This window comes from Plectropomus leopardus, chromosome 8, assembly GCF_026936395.1.
Source record: "Plectropomus leopardus strain MGB_pleo_1.0 chromosome 8, ASM2693639v1, whole genome shotgun sequence".
NCBI classification, from domain to species: Eukaryota; Metazoa; Chordata; class Actinopteri; order Perciformes; family Serranidae; genus Plectropomus; species Plectropomus leopardus.
The window spans coordinates 19495562-19510108 of NC_142183.1; the positions used below are offsets into that span (position 1 = coordinate 19495562).

At 39.8% G+C, this 14547-nt stretch overlaps 2 protein-coding genes across 2 annotated transcripts in view; one reads left to right on the forward strand and one right to left on the reverse strand.

The window, feature by feature from the left end:
• insyn2b (inhibitory synaptic factor family member 2B) overlaps positions 1 to 4754 on the reverse strand; it is a 29192-nt gene extending 24438 nt beyond the window's left edge. The window contains exon 1 of the mRNA XM_042493589.2: positions 4394 to 4754. The gene's annotated coding sequence lies outside the window, so the exon portion shown is untranslated. The remainder of the gene's footprint in view (positions 1 to 4393) is intronic.
• The window catches only part of dock2 (dedicator of cytokinesis 2), a 141515-nt gene that overhangs the window by 91694 nt on the left and 35274 nt on the right, over positions 1 to 14547 (forward strand). The window lies entirely within an intron of this gene.

Here is a 14547-nt window from a genome sequence, read left to right on the forward strand (position 1 = left end):
TTGGGATGTGAATATCAAACAGTGAATTGGACAATGATGAATATCCATTTTCCACTTTAAATGCCAGAACCCGTGTGTCAAGTCTAGTATTGTTCAGTCTGATTTTAGTGGTTTCGGTCGTCTCGCAGTGTGGAGGACTGAGATGTGTCAGCATATCTTTGAGCTCTGTTCACTGTGTCAAATCCTCCCATCGCTTGCCCTGACGGTTTCTATTTTTCTGATCTGCTGAGAAACTGAAAACCTTGAGCCGGAAAGTATGGCGTTATCAAGCCATAAGCTGTTTTTAAAGTTTTTAAACATGATTAAAAACACAGTGTAAACTAACAATGACTACTTTTTAGATGCTCACTAATATTCCAATATTATTCAAAATATGACAGAGCTTAGATTGTAATTTGATGCTGGTCATTTTAACAGCATATTCCCTTTGAATAATCCAAAAGCAGCATTTTTTGAATAAGATGTGTATTATGCCAAAAATAGTTGCATTTTTATAGCATTGTTTGTACATGTATATAGCACAGTCACAATATTTGGCTAAGTTGAGGGTCTTACCACAGTTTGCAACACATGGCTGTTTACAGTCAGCTCCGTGTGTTGTCTAGAAAGCAAATCACCAGCAGTTTACAAGGCTGGCATAGAGATGCGTGCTCAAAAGAAAAGCCCACATTTCTGGTCAGAGAGTGAAACACACCTACTTTTAAACATTATGAAAGACTGATAGCAACAGGTTTTTGGATATACACAAATATCACGGCACAGATGGTTGGAAAGAAGGAGGCTGTACTCGCATGGTTGAATAAGTCCACCACTGGTAGAAAAGATCAATTATTATTAATTATTACAATTAATTTATTTGAAGGGCATAGCCGTAGGACACATGACATGGGGCCGCTTTACTGTGGCAGTATGCATGGAATTTAAACTGGGATATTATAAGAATTTTTATCAGCTATGTAAACAGCTAAGTAGGAACATTTTTGGAATAAGGGCAAAAACCAGAATATGTTGTCAATGTTAACATAGTCGCTGTTATGATTAATCTTGTAGCACCCTCAAGGCACCCACTTTGGGAGCCACTGCTCCACCGCACGCTGTGTACTGTGTGTTCAGGATAGATTTACGCTCCAATCTGGCCCACCATCTTTGTTATGCCTGTTAGAATTTAACTTTGCTCTAGACATGCATAAGGATCAGGTTTTTGCTCTCATGTGTCGAGAGACCCTCAGAGCCTTAGGTTGTGATCCAGTACTGTCAGTCCTTGCCTCCGGACAAACTCCTCTGAGTAAATGTACTGTGCCAAGTGTGTGTGGGCATGTTTTAATCAGTGATGTGTGAATTAGATTATGGCAGAAAAAAGAATTTTGCAAATAGCTTAATTCTTCATGAGACCCGTGAGGCAGACGAGCCTGAACTTGTCAGCATTTCCTCTCAGATAATGATAAAATTTCTACTAATTTAAAGTCATTTGTAAAAGTTTGAGACTTTTCAGTTGCGCTTGTCATACATGAACATCAGTTGATGAAATACTAAATTGTACACGCAACTTATCTTTTATCTCTATTATTTGTCTCCCATCAAGGATCATTGACTGTTTTAGATCAAAATGTAAATCAACTTTAATATTAATTTGTACTTCAACACATAAGAATTTGTTAACTGAGAACTTATTTAATCATGTTTGAGGCTCCTTGTCTGCAAATACATCATTACATTGAATTTTCTTGGGAGTTCGAACCCTTTTTAGCTCTTTTTACTTGTTTACGAGGGAAAAAAATAGGACATCATTCAGTGTAATGTCCTGTTCCAGTCAAAGGGCCCTCAGAGGGGAAAAAAATGAATTCTGTATGGTTTTATGGTGTTAGATTATTTACAACCAGTTAGGTACCTGTAACAAGAAAAGGGGTGAAATATAGACAAAGGGCGTGACAAATCCATCTGCCAGCTTAATTCACTTACTTTGGCTAGACTAGAGGAATGTGTGTGAGCTGAGCAGCAGAGCAGAGAAACCGATATAAAGCTGAATATTTATGAGATGCTTGCCAACAAATATTTGCTAATCAGAGATAAACACGATAAAGTGGAAAACTAGATCCTGCACGCCAGCGAGGGAAAACAAAGTGTCTAAGTTAGAGGAGGAGCTGCAGATGCACGACCACACAAACACACACACATCTTATCAGCGAGGCTAATAGAGTGTGATACAGTCTGCTTTGCATTTTTGCTCAAACTGCATACCTGTCTTTTTTTTACCCTTCTCTTCCTGTCACCTCATTTTTTTATCCCTTATTTTCACCTGTCCCCATTCTCTCATTACTCTCTTCTATCATCTCATCTTTCTCGTCCCTGCCATATCGCTCATCCTGTCCTCACGTCCCATCCAATCTCTCCAACATTAACCCCCAATCTCTCTCTCTCCTCCTCCTATCTCTCTATCCTGTTGCCCCTGCTGCCCTCCCTCCCTCTCCCTCATCCATCTTCCTGCCCCTCTGACTTTTAAGTCCTCTTCTGTTTCACTGCATCTCATCACCTGTTCACAGTGTGTCTGGTTAGCAGTGACACACACACACACACACAAGGATGTATATGAAAATACACACATTTCTTTTGAATCCCTCTTGCTGTCAGTCTTCTTTAACCTTTACTTCTCTTTCTCTCCATTGTCTGCATCTCCCAGGAGAAAAGGGATGTAATTAAAGTCAGTACTGTATAATGTCGTAACCTATTGATTAGGTTTCCCTAGTCTGTCATTTGCATTATACCCCTTCAAATTATGTCTGTCTGTGCTGCAGATGTTTCCAATATATGCAGTGTTATCTCTGCCTGCACGAGGTTATTACCAGACATCCAATTTTACACAAAGTTTTGAAATGTTGCCAAAAGAATTCAAGTTTGTTTCTCTCACTCCAACTTAAAACAAATAAAAAAAATGCTGCTCAATATTGAAAAAGAAAATAAACAACAAAATCGAAATTAATAAAGCAAATTCAAAACAACATTGAAATCTTTAGAGATTTGATTAGCTCTGAACCAATGAATCAAATTCCTGCCAGCATATGTTGGCGATGCATCATTCTTTCATCCAGGGATGAAAACAGATAAATGCACTCAGTAATGTTTTGATGCATCACTAATAGCCAAATAACCCACAGCAAGGTCTCTATATATTCAAGCATTATGACATTTTATCAGCAAACCTGCTCCCAATAAGCTAAACTGCAGGTCTTATATTGTCAGTGTTTTTTTATATTTCTTGCCTGAGTGTGACCTTCTTCCTCATCATTTCTTATCCTGAAGATTGAGAGCATGCAAAATCACAACTAAATACCAAATGATAGAGCAACTAAGGTTATTTCATTACTCATTTTTTGACTTGTGTATCTGTACAAATGAAAGACTGTTTGATAACACAAAAATGCAAATGCACAAACTGTCATCTTTACTCATGTATGTTACTGACTGATGAGGTTATATAATAGTTAAGTGCACAGATCACATACATCCACAAAACTGTAGATCCCCGCACACATTTGTTTGTTCTCTCCCTCTCTCTCTCTCTCTCTCTCTCTCTCTCACACACACACAAACACACACACACACACACACACGAAAACATACACAGATGCACAGGGGCAGCATTAGTGTATAAGAGAAGGGTTATTGCAACATAATCCCATATTAAAGCGACACTAGCTGTTCTGACGATTGGTTCAGAGGCTTTTAATAGCAATCGGGCAACACACACTCACACACATGCACATATTGACAGAAGCATTTGGAGTCCTCGTTAAAAGCAAAAGTTGTAATTAATGCTGCATGGCAAAACACACAAAATACACACATACTGTACACAAATGCACGCACACATAATCATATGCAGCAAATCCTACTGTGACAGATGGATAGGATTACTCACCTGCCACACACACTCTCACACAGACATATATCCACACTGTGATATTGTTATCACACTACTTCTGCAAACAGAAATAAGCGTAGTTGCTTTAAACAGCTTTCCTGAAGTAGAGATGTACACACTTTAGGAAATAAGTGTGTAGACGGCCAAAAAAACAGATACTGTGTTTTTTTTGTTTTGTTTTTGGGGTCCAGAGGTTAAACCTAAGGATGCTGTCCAGCTGGCTTGCTGTCGCTTGCTTCCATACAATCACCAGTACCAACATTCAGATCCTGCCCAGTGTCTTAAATCTTGAATGAGCTGCTTTGAAAATAAAGTACTCGCTGCAGGCTGCGAGACTGAGAGATTCCTCAGGGGTTCCTAATAGAGCATCTTTACCAAAAAGGAAACATTTCAGGCTCAGACACGGTACACACACTTTCTGTGGACACTAATCTTTCCTAACTATTGTCTGTCATTGCTTTCTCAGTCACTTACCTTTTCTTATGCTCCCCTTTGGTCCGCATGCTTGATCTCGGTGTCTCTCTCTCATCTCTGATAGTCCTTTAGTCCTCAGTAGCGCTCTCCTCCGACTCTTTACCGCTCTCTATCTCTCTCTCCGTCTCATTCTGTTGCTGCTGATCCTCACTGGCTCATGGAGCCCAGTGATCCTCCCTCCTCTCTCTCTCTCCCTCTCTCTCTCTCTCTCTTTCTGCCTTTCTGCGTTCCTCTGATTGATCTCTCTCACATTTTTTCAATACCTGCTGCTATTCTCACTCTCATCTTCTCTCTTTTATGTTTACCTGTTTATCAAATGCTGTCACGCTGTTATTAATTCCTCCACCCTTTCTCTCTTTCTCTCTGTCGATTCCCCCATTTCCGTCTCTTTACCGGTGGCTAATCCCATGCCATGCCCTGCTTTTTGTGTCTGTTTGTGTGTGTGTCTGTGTCTGTGTGCTTGCATTGACCCTGGCATGGAGGTAGACCCAGTGAAACTTTGGCAGCGCAGAAGTGTCTGCTCCCGGGAATTGAGCCAGGACACAAACAAACACATGCACACTCGCACACACAGAAGCACACACTCCTGCTTCTATCAGTCACTTTATTTATATCTTTGCTTTGCCGTTTGAATGCCGTTCACTATTGCCTCTTTCTTTCTCTCTCTGTTTTGGTCTGTCGCTTTCCCTCCCCTGGTAGCTTCACCTTGCTCTCCCCTTTGAGTTGTTTCGTCGCTGTCCTCCCTCCTCTTTGCCCCACTTTAGCCTCCTCACACCATTCTTCCCTCATCTTTTCTCATCACACTCGCCTCATCCTCTGACTGTCCCACATCCCACCCTCTCTTTCCTTCTATTTAATTCATTCTCTTTATTTCTCTGCTCCTTTTCATACCAGCTGAGCATGATGTTGCTTTCTTTCTCAAGGCAAGATAGGACAAAAAAATGACATTAATTGAATAGGAAGTGAGATTAAACGCCATATGATATCAGGTTCTAATTATGCTTAATTATGAGTGTCTTGTTTTTTTGTGCACTGCAGGAGTTGTGCATTTGCAAATTAATTTCCTCATTCGTCATGCAACAGGGAACACAGGAGTATTTCTCTCTTCTTTTACAGGCAAGTATAAGAGTGTTAAGCTACAAGTCAGAGTAGGTTTGGCAAATTCGCTGAAAATAAGAGAAAAACACATAAGCAACCAAGCAAAAGTTTATTTATATAACACATTTTATTCCAGTTGGAGGCACAATGCATGAGCTACCACAGAAGTTGCAGCCACAAACACAGTGCAGATATTGTAAAGATAAAACGTTAGACATAAGTGAATAGTTAAAAACAGACACATAATACATTAGATAGAAAATTAGAAGGAAAGTTAATTGCCAACTTTTTTTAAATCCAGAATTGTTGAGTTGCTTTTCAAGCAAAAAAAATGTCACATTGGCAGGTTCTAGTTTCGTAAAGGGGAGAAATGACTGCTTTTCTTTTCCACTTAAAGGATCTTTGGGGTTGGACTATTAATTGGTCACGAAAAAGCAATTTGAGGATGTCACTTTGGGCTCCAGGAAATTGTGATGGGCATAATTTTTAATATTTTATAAACTAAGTGAATAATGGATTTATACATGAAAAATAATTAGCAGATTTGTCGATAATGAAAGAAATCATTAGTTGCAGCCCTAAATTAAGATCAGCAACTGACCAGAAAGAATTAATAAGACATTTAAACCATTGAAAAAGTAAGAATTTGATTAAATAAAATAGCAATAAACACAAACAGCTTACCTTTAACAAATAAGATGTGAGTTGAAACCATTAAAAGAAGTAAGACTGAAGAGGAAATAATAAAAGTTAAGACCAGCAAGCCAGACTACTGAAAAGCGCTGCTAAATAGGAATGTTTTCAGGTTACTGGATGCACAGTAATGAAGCAAAAGTTCTCACAAATATAGGAAAGCTACTCTGCTCCTTTTGTGCGCTAGGGCTTATGTAACTGTCTTTTGAGTTATGACTGTCGGTAATGTGTTTGTGTGTGTATGGACAATGAATTGTTGTAGGTGTGTGTGTGTTCCCTGAGTGGTCCCTTGATGCAGCGTCCACATAAATGTCCCTCCTGAGCCCTCCCCCACCGGAAAATAACTGGTGATGTATGCGCCACTGCAAAGTGGTTGACTCACCTTGCGTTGTGTTTCAATTGACCTCTGATGAGGCAAGCAAAGGTGTGTGTGTGTGTGTGTGCGTGCGTGCGTGCATGCAAGTATGTGTACTTGTGTTTGACCGTGTGAATGTGTTTGTGCATTTTATATAAGCAGTGAGGGTGCAGTGCAACACATGCGGGCTCCCAAAATAATACACGTGTGCACAAAAACATACATGGTTGACAGAGCATGAGACAGTTGTGCTGAAGCTGTGAAGTCTCTAATTTGATTTTTGGGGTGGAGGATGAGAGGAGAAGCATGTCATTGTCAGGAGAGAGGAGGAGGAGGAGGAGGAGTACAGTGTGTGAGCTGTAGACTAAGTTTCTCTTCTCCTCTCGTTATTCCCTTCCCCTTGACCTCTCTCCCTCTCTCTTTGCTATCTTCCTTATTTGTATCAACTGATAGTGTCTCTTTGTACTTGTCTGGTAAATAGGAGTCTTAGGACACATTGATCTGTTTTCTGAGGCAGTGAAGAGGCGTTCATGTTCACACTGAAATGCAAACACCCATGCACACACATAGACACCCATAATACCTCTTTCTCTGTCTCTGCCTCAGACAAACACTCTGCCACATCACCCTGACGCACACAACAACTCTAATTACACCTCGGCACAATCCATCTCTCTCATTCAACCCCCTCTTCTTCCCACCTCAGCCCTCAGGTGTCTGGGAAAACGTGTGTGTGTGTGTGTGTGTGTGTGTGTGTATAATAGAGGGAGGGGGAGAGGGTCAGGGATGAGCATGTGTCTGCGAGGGTACAGTGAGGAACGCTGCAGGCTCGCAGTGAGCCTGTGTTTTGTAGATGTTCTATTTTAAAAAATGATGAAAAATCACAGTTGAGAGCAGCGTAATGACTTGCCACCTGGGGGGGGACACACACCACAAAAAGAAGCGACAGAGAAGAGGAGAAGAGAGAAAGGAGAGGGTGGTAAAGAGAGAGCACAGGCAGGATATGGACCTAAATGAAGTGCTGTGAGAGGCATCAATAGACCTGATGTAGAATTACATGAAAGGATGGTGGTTATCATGTCCCTCTGAGCTTTAAATTGAAACTCATTTTCTCATGTTTTTATGTTTGGTGTCTATTTTGCTGCATGCATGACTTACTGTAGTCATGCATGCATGTAGTATGTAATCCTCATATAGGCTCTGTGATTTAGATACTGAAGTTTCATAAGTGACCACAAAAAACACCCAAATCATAAATGTGCCTCTGGTGGATTACTTGCGCCACAGTTTCACACTGTTGACTGACAGTTGTGCCTAACATGCCAGAAACAATTTCTTATGTTCCTCTTAAATCCGGGGTTGTCTAAGTTAATGCTTTAATGCTCTGTCTTAATTGAAAATGAATGATATGTTAATTATGTTTAATTGCATTAATCACATTTCACTGTTTATCCCACCGGGCATCTTGTGGGGATAATGAACTTTAAACAGGGAACTCAAACTTGGTGGCATAAAGTCAGTCTGTGTACGTTTTTAAAGGGGAAATATCTTTCTCTCACAGCACTCACACACAACACAGCCTGACTTTGTACTGTATTATGGTTTCAAAAATTGGAAAACTTCAGATGAATTCTGACTTTCTGACTTTTCACTATTTTTGATACTGTTTTACCCTTTTCTCACCAAAATGAGAGCATATATGCAGGTTTTTCAAACAAGAGAAAACCTGCAATAAGTAGACAGTAGTCTCTTTTCCATTCCCAGTAGACAAGAGCTGTGTACACAGCTCTGCAGCAGAAGTATGCCTTTTTTGTGTGTCTTTTTTTTTTTTAAAGACAGTTCAGAAAACAGGTTAGTAAACAGCAGAAAGCAGCATGGTGGCCAGTGAAAATGTTATGGTGGTTACTTCTTTTTTTTTTAAAATCTCTTATTGATCAATCTCTCTCCCAAGCTCACAGTGCCGCCAAATTTGGAAAGATGTGTGAGTGCTGCTTGGGCAGAGACGCACAGTATTTTGCAGCAGGCGTTATTGCGTCACGCTGGCAAAAGGGCTAAAATGAAAGCGTCCACACACATGTTGTAATACCATCAAAACCCGTGGCTACTGCAGTCATTTGACTCAGGAGTGAATGCTGATTGTAACTTTTCCCATTACGGCCAGGTGTTAGAGGGTGTTAATGTTTTTTTGTGCTGTGGGAAAGGGACTTTACAGTATGTTGAATTCACAGATAAACATTTCTATGGTTTTGTCACCATGTCCATGGCTGTGCTGTGATAGTTCAACAGTTTTGGTTTTGTTGCTCACCAAGGATGCTGTCTGCATACCTGCAGATGGATCCAGCTTCAGAAAAAAGTAAATAAGCCGTAGCTGCAGCTGTAGCTGCAGCTGCAGCTGTATTGGAGTACTGGAGTGTTTAAATATGCTAAAATGTGATATATGTCACCAGCTGGCTCAGGGAACGTGACAAGGAGGGAGTCGATGCAAGAGATTTGTTTAAAACAAACAATTTATAATGTCAAATCCAGTTAATCTTTATTTGTAGAGCACATTTAAAAACATTCACAGTTAACCAAAGTGCTGAACAGACACAAAATACCAAAACATGACCGCAGAAGCAAACAACAATAAGAACAGAGGAAAACAATAAACATAGTAACAGAATAAACTGCAGGACAACAGAGGATGAGGCACAAGGTCCATAAAGGTCAGCTCAACCAAACACCAGTTAGGGGTGGGTCTTCAGCAGAGATTTAAAGGTTTCTTTAGTCTGAGCAGTTTTTATATGAATAGATAAGCTGTTTCAGACTTTAGTGGCAGCTGCCACAAAGGCTCAGTCACCACTGTTTTTGTATTATGATAACATTCAGGAGCATCTCATCTGTTGACTTCAGTGCTCTAACTAAAATATGAAGATGCAAAAGTTCTTGTGGATAAGGCATTGCCAGTTTGTTTCCAAACTGAAACTTAACTTAAGTTTCTTTTGCATTAATAAATCCTGTTTCTTGCTCCAGGCAAGGAAACACTTGATTTCCGCAACTTTTTTCATTTTGGACAATAGTGATCTGTTCATTATTCCTAAATGGTTTTCTCTATCCGTCCAAAAACTCTTGCATTTGTTGTTTTTTGTCTATAAATCTCTGCCTGGGCTGATGCCTTGTTGTTTGTATACATGCATGTGTAAAAACCAAAACCAATATGGCCTGCGCTCACCCAATGTTCTAACAGAACTTAGCCAAAAAAGCTCAGAATATGCTGCCCCCTTTTTTAAAAGATAATTTTCAAAACGACCTGAGATGGTCTGTGCTCCTAACTATCAAGGAATTAAGAACATTTGAAAGGATTGAGAAAAGAGCACTTTGTCAATGTGATTGCTATTCAGATAATCACTGAAATTGTTTTAGACAATCCCACACATTAATGTAGTCGACTAGTTCTTGTGTTTGATTTTGACTGGAGTTTTTGCTTGCTTATTCCTAACATGTGACAGTCGTATTTGTCTGCTTGTATTAATTGTTTTAATGAAAACCCTAACCTTAAAAACAAGAAATAAAATCTGAAAAACAATCCTAAAATGGTCAAAAAGCCAGTGGAGGGACGGCTTTGTGATCCAGTGAGAGACAACTGTTCTACACCCACATACAAAGAATTACAGTAATCAAGCCGAGAGGTAGTAAAAGCATGAATAATTCTCTTGATATCTTTAGGAGAGAGCTAGGACTCTGCCTAGCTAAAAAGTCTTATTTGTAAAAAGCTAATTTTGACAGTCAATCTAATGTGTTTTTCAAATTTGAAGGAGCTGTCAAAAATCACACCAAGATTCTTGACAAATTGAAAAGAGCTTCAGGCCAAGAATACTACCAGAATCAGCCAATAGGTTGAGTCTTCCAAACATCAGTCTCAATCTTATTATCATTAAGATTTAAGTATTGAATTCATCAATGTTTAAGGCTAAAGCACAATTAAGCAGTAGGGTGTGGAAATCAGCCATATCAGCAATTCATGGGTGTGTGGCAGGTGTGCTGTGAGGTGCTGAAGGCGCAAAAGAAGGTGATGCAGGATGGATGCCGGGGAGCGACAGAGTAAGCTCATGGGTTAGCTTTAATAGCCTATAAGGCCCAGGTGAGGTAGTTTAGTAGTTGTTTAGTTCAACACTTTTGCACTGTGGGGTGAAATGAACAGTGCAAAAGTGTCTCGGGATTTTTAGCAGTGCTTAATTTAGTAATGCAGGTGCACTTTCAGGTAGCTGTCTTCTTGATTCACCTCAAAAATTACAGCTGTTTATTCATTATTATTGAGTGTCCAGAGTGAGAAAATGGATAGATAAATGAGGAGGAGGTAGAAAGAAATCCCAGACCTCGCCGGCATCTGTGTCCTGTTTTGTCAGTAATCTCTTCACTGTTGCGTAAGGCCTTCGCCTAAACAAGCCCTGAGCTCCCTACCCCCTCTCACTGTCACACAAATACTGTCAGTAGTTTTATTAATATACACAGAGTTCATACACCTCCCATATGTCTGCACATGTCATGTAATGTGTTGATGAAACACATTCATGTATGAGGACACAAACATTTGATAGTCAGATATTTGGCCCTTTCAGCATGTGTGTTTGTTTGGGTTTTTTAAAATTTATTTTTTTGATGGTGTGAAGGAGATTGAGAGCACGAGTCCTCAGAGAAGACCAATTACGCTGAAGTAGGGCAATACGACACGTGACCTACACAAACACACACACACACACACACACACACACACACACACACACAGGCACAGGCACACGCAAACACAGTCAACATAGAACCAGAAAGTACTGAACTGAAGAGTAGTTTTGGTGAGAGTGTGTGTGTGTGTGTGTGTGTGTGTGTGTGTGTGTGTGTGTGTGTGTTCTTAATCCTATTACTGATCAGCCATCACACACTAAGAAGGAAGAGAGAGAGAGAGAGTGTGAGGGAGAAGGAGAAGTTAGTTTTGCTACCTTCTCTTCTCTGTTGGCACCCTCTGCCAATTTACTACGGTATAATTACATAATTTAAATACTTGCTATCATGTCAGAAAAAAACTGTTAATAGCAGTGTTTTTCCATATTGAGTTTTACTTTCAATAACATGAGTTGATTCTATTGACTCAAAAACCCAATTCATAAAAGACTAGTATTAACAGGGGACCATGTGGACTTACAAATGCCTCCATATGTCTGTGTTTCATGCAGCACATTCACATGGGATAAGCAAAGTCTATATTCTACTTAATATACATTTTCTGACATCATTTCCCAAATATGATGAACACAGTCATCTGTAACTCCACTCTACACAACAAATGGTAAATCGTGGTGGAGCTCTCACCTGACAAATTACAGTAATGGCTGATTTATATCTGAGGTCCTCAGGTAAAACATTACTAGTCCCATGCAAATAAAGTTTCAGATAAAAAATTTAAAAAAAAGACTTAATTTTAATCTAAAATCAAAGCACACAATCTAATGTAGACATTTCACACCTTGCTGCCCCATTTTAGTAATGGTTACTTGCAATGCTTTCTTTAGTGTCACACTGAATTGATCTCCAGGCACTTTTAATGGTGCGATAGGAACATTAGGAGAAAAAGAGGAGTAGGAAAGAAAGGAAGAGAGATTAAGGGAAAAAGTGTGCTGACAGGGTCTCTGGTGTCACTGCAGGAACATAGTTAAGTACAAGATGGGGGTGGTCACAACATTTAATAACACACAGTACTCTTCCCTAGTTAGACATCATAGACAGTTTTAAGTCCAACTGAAAACATTTCCTTTGTCAATCTGTATGTGTGTCTGCCTTTAGATTTGCTCTGAAACACGACAAAATGCTGTTTTTGTTTGCATGCACGACTGAAAAGTTTTGTATTAGAATTCAGTCAAGCACAAACACACACAGACACACGCTGCACATTTTGATAAGATGAAAGCTGTCACCACATTAGATGCCGTTCATCTTTCATCTTCAATTAGCCATCCATCATCTTTCATCGCTGTCTCGTGTTTGCCTTTTGTGCCAACAATTCAGGGGGATAATTTCACCCAAACCCTGGCTGCAGAAATACCTGCACATCTGCCATGTTTCTGAAAAAAGGTTTGTGAACTTCATTCCAGCAATTAAGTACAGCAGAAGGGATGGATCAGAAAATGTTAATGTAGAAGTAAGACAAAACAAATTGACAGTGACTGTGAGTAGGGCCTAAGCCAAGACACCCAGGTCCACCAACAGCTGGGGTAAGCACTTTTCTGGGAAGAAAAAAAGAAAAAAAAGAAAAGAAGAAGAAGCCAGAATATACAAATACAGCCCTCCTCCTGCAGCCCTCCCCTGCCTTGGTCATATGCATATACAAGCAATAAAGCAACAGCGTGCCCTGCTACATTATCGCTGAGTCGCTGTTGAAGTGTTGCACAAACATTTGTTAACGTACTTACATTGTCACATTCTGTTTATGTCTTCTACTTGCCACAAATAACCTCGACTCGAAATTTTTGGTAAGCAAAATGTCTGTGCTTATAAACAATGTCTGAACCCCATTTTAATATTACTTTTCTTCCCCACTGCATCTTTATGTGTTTTGCAATTTACGTAAAGATAGCGTAGTGTCAGCTTACTAAGCTAAATAACACAGTGCCACAGCTAAAAACAAACCATTAGATTGTTTGACCCTTCACTGTGTCATGAGAGAGCTGAAAAAAGTTGAGATCAGCTCAAGTGTCGGGCGTCAGTTTGTAGCTTCATGTCTCTAGCGTCCATTGAAAATACATTGTAGCCTGTCGCTGAGATCCATCCCTGTCATGATTGTGATCCTGATGCCGTTAATTATGGCAGTTCTACGTGAATCCATCCAAACCATTCTGTTTTCTTTGCAAACTTGTGGACCTGTAAAGTCCTTTGAGATGACACACTGAGATCTGAAGCTCTAGCTACATAAACATGAACTTAAATTAGCTGCGGCTGTGAGTCTTTAGCTCCAGTTAGCATAAGTCTAAACTACTGGGTAAATGTTCTCTCCATCTCTGAAACATTTCCCTGATATTGACACGTGTCTAATTACATTTATTGTCAGACTCTTTTATAAACTCTTTGATAAGTATGTCTTCCTTTTATTAGTTGCTTTGCAGTGTAGGCAACTTTTTCTGCAGGATTTTGGCCATTAAATCAGGCTTTCACCATCTGAATTAACATGCACACACATCTGGACTTGTAATAGGAGCTCACTCTCTCTAAAACGACCTGTAATTGGCCACTGTCTGTCATCATTACCTAGATATTCCAAAGCCTGCAAACAGAGCTAAGAAGTAGAAGCGTAATCAAAAACTGCCTATCCCAGTTTGTGCCCTTTATGAGTCAGACTCCTCCTGGTGCCCTCCTCGAGGTGCCCCGACCTCTTTCAGGCTCACTTGGTAAGCTCTCACTGGTGTAAGGGTCACGCATGCGTGTTTACAGGCAGTTCAGTGGATCAAAACAAAGATGGCAGATGGAAATATGAAAGCAGAAAGTAACAAAAGTAACAGCGAAATGCTATTTTCTGCAGGTCATTTGTCATTTTAAATTCATCTGTTCTCCGGTAACATTCTCAGATTTAGCTTTACCGTGTTTTGTTGTGATATTTCTGTTATGTATGCACACTATTTCACATTCATGCCATAGGTTATTTCTGTTCTCCTCTGGTCAGTGGTCTTCTAATCTGTTTTTGTCCATTTCTTCTGTGTTTTTTCTCTCCCTTGTTGCCCACATACACACACTGTGTCTCCCTCCTCTCAGCTTCTGGTTGTGGAAAGGTTTGAGCTAAATTTTCCATAAATTTTGTGCTTTAATCCAGCTCAAGGATTTTTTCCTTAGCATAAGTAGTTTTCACACAAACTTTAAACTTGTTTAAAACTTTTTTTTTCTCCTTTCCTCATCTTTCATGTCTGTCTCATTTTCACAGTGACGCTTGCTCCTTCTCCCTCCTCTTCTGTCTCTTTACTTTCATCTTCTATATCCTATTCTCCTTATT